Genomic DNA, 2,560 nt, shown 5'->3' on the forward strand with positions numbered 1-2,560 from the left:
GTCTGAGTAATGGGGGACTGATGTGTCATCCACTCATACTATGTTGGTCAACTAGGTAGGTAAAGTTGTGTGAGGCATAACTTTTGCATACGAGCTCAGGTTGAGATGATCTTTTCACTATTGGAAAGGTCTTAGAGTGTAGAATAACATCACGGGGATGAAAGCTATGCATCAAAGTTTTGACTCCTAAAAATGCCATTTGATGCCTCAAAATGGCTCTAGAAATTTTCGAACCTCAACTTTCCAAAGTGGGACTTGCCACTAAAATGAGCCCTACAAGCCAATTCCTCTAATTTTTCGACCCAGAAAGTATTAAGATAGACAACAAATAATATGATCCAATCCAACCCAAATCATAAACTTTGGGTTGCGTTTTGTGGGAAAATGGTGTGGTTCCCAAGGTTTCCATTGTGGATTGGTGGTTGGATCATGGGCGAGGACAAAATGATAGTCTCTACGGGCTAACTAGATGGAGGGTGGATCATGGGCGAGGACAAAATGAAGATGTTTATCCAAGTCCACACACAGCATAGAACTAAACGCAGCGTCCATTTCCAGGTGGACAAATGGATGTGTTGTAGTGCATGGCTTGGGTATGGGAGTCCAAGGTGGCATCCAACATGACCTTAGATAAAGCATAATATTGGGCAATGACTATGTGAAGGGATTAGAAATGAGAGAAGTGTGGGACAAGCTATGAAAGGCGAGAGGCATTAGCATCAATGTACTTGACATCAAAGTGAATTGTATTGTGGTGCGCATATTGTTAAGTAGGCTTGGTAGAAAGCAGAGAATGGGGAAGAGGCATTGGAGTGATTGAAAGCAATGTAGGCATGATTGGCAACAGGTAGAGGAAGGAATACAAAAGGAGATGTAGTGGATGAGAGCTTCATTAACCATGACCTGTAAACTATGCTAGCATAACCACTGTGAGGAAAAAAGGTGTACCTGTGAGAGTCCAAAAAACAAGACAGCCCATTGAGAATAAAATGCCGATCCAAAATGGGGTGGCAAATCTGGTAATGAGGTGAGGGGAATTAGGTTTTGGAGTGGAAGCCAACATTTTCTTATTGACATTGTAGAGTAGTTATCTAAGAACATTTTTGACATGAAATTATGTGTTAATGCATAATTATATATTATGATATGGCAATAAAAATATATTTATCAATGCATTGAGGTTTAAGCTATAAATTATGCTTTATTATCATTTATCTACATGTAAATGAAAACCTTGATTATCTTTGTGTTTTATATTGATGTATATAAATGTTTTATTATCTACATGTAAATTGAAAATGTTCTACCTTTTAGACAAAAGTCCAAGTAAAACGGTTTTTAATTTAAAATTTTCTTTTTCCAATATCCCATTTTTGGGGTCCCTGCTTCATATGATTCGTTATAAAATGTAACGCGAGTTTCGTACCCTGACCATAGCGTTGCCATTACCCTTTCAAGAAATTGATTTCCTCTCATTTCTTGTGTCTCTTTGTGAAGACCAGGTGGGAACGCATTGGTTCGGCTCTTCACATGTGATGTGATTTTTTCCCCTTTTTTGCTTTGTCATGGTCAGAACTAGTTGAATATCTACCGTAAGTGCTATAAATCTGAACAGAATTCCAAATTTCTTAACCAATAGCGGTAGCTGAACAAGAATCAAAGTCTGACCGCTCGAAATACGTTTTTTAAAAGCTATGGCAGTATTACTTCTTTGACATTTCAACAACACATATCGTGGCAATAATGTATCAAACTTTTGATATCATACCACAAAAGATATTTCATCTCCAAATTTAACCCAGAAATAAAGTTTTAAGCATACTTCTAGTTTTAATGTCCTAGGCCATGAAATGACTTGAAATTGATTATACATGTTCGATGCTCTTGCATAACTCCAGTTTCATATATTACGCTGGTATTATTTTAGCTATAACCGTGCTGGAAATCATAGACATCAACAAATGCATGACTCTGATTGGGGTACTATCGGAGGTCTAGTTGGAAAAATTAAAGATAAGAAAACCCTATCGCTAACTTTACAGTTGGCCTCTAATCGTCAAAGAAATTCTGAGAATATTAGTCGGAACGATTACACTCGAATTTTTGTATGCTTGTTAGATGAAGAATGTTTGCGCAGAAATTAAATGGTTAATGTTTTGAAGGTGGAGTTGCTATCTAATATCTGTACACCGGAGTTAGGACAGACAAAAAATTGTCTACGTGAGTTCATTTAACTTCTACAGTATTCAGAGTTCATGAATCAGTCATGTTCTTTATATTTGTTGCACGTCTTTAGTACATCTTTCTGTTAAACTCTTACAGTTAGAATGAATTAATTCAAGTGTTAGTAGAATTGTTAAAGCTAAATCATTACTAGGTTGGGCTCCAAGATTTTAAAGTAGATTCTAACTGTTTGGCTAGATTGATAACCTTTGTTAGATTGTGTAAAGTGCTAATGTTCAGGTTATATATCTATTAGCTAACAGATTACTTATACTATATTAAAATGTTATCTACATTAACATACTCTTTGATTACATAAACTGTTCCTAGTTTGAAA

Source organism: Pinus tabuliformis, chromosome 4_2 (assembly GCF_031772625.1).
Source record: "Pinus tabuliformis cultivar Carrire ecotype Pingquan chromosome 4_2, CPIR1, whole genome shotgun sequence".
NCBI classification, from domain to species: domain Eukaryota; kingdom Viridiplantae; phylum Streptophyta; class Pinopsida; order Pinales; family Pinaceae; genus Pinus; species Pinus tabuliformis.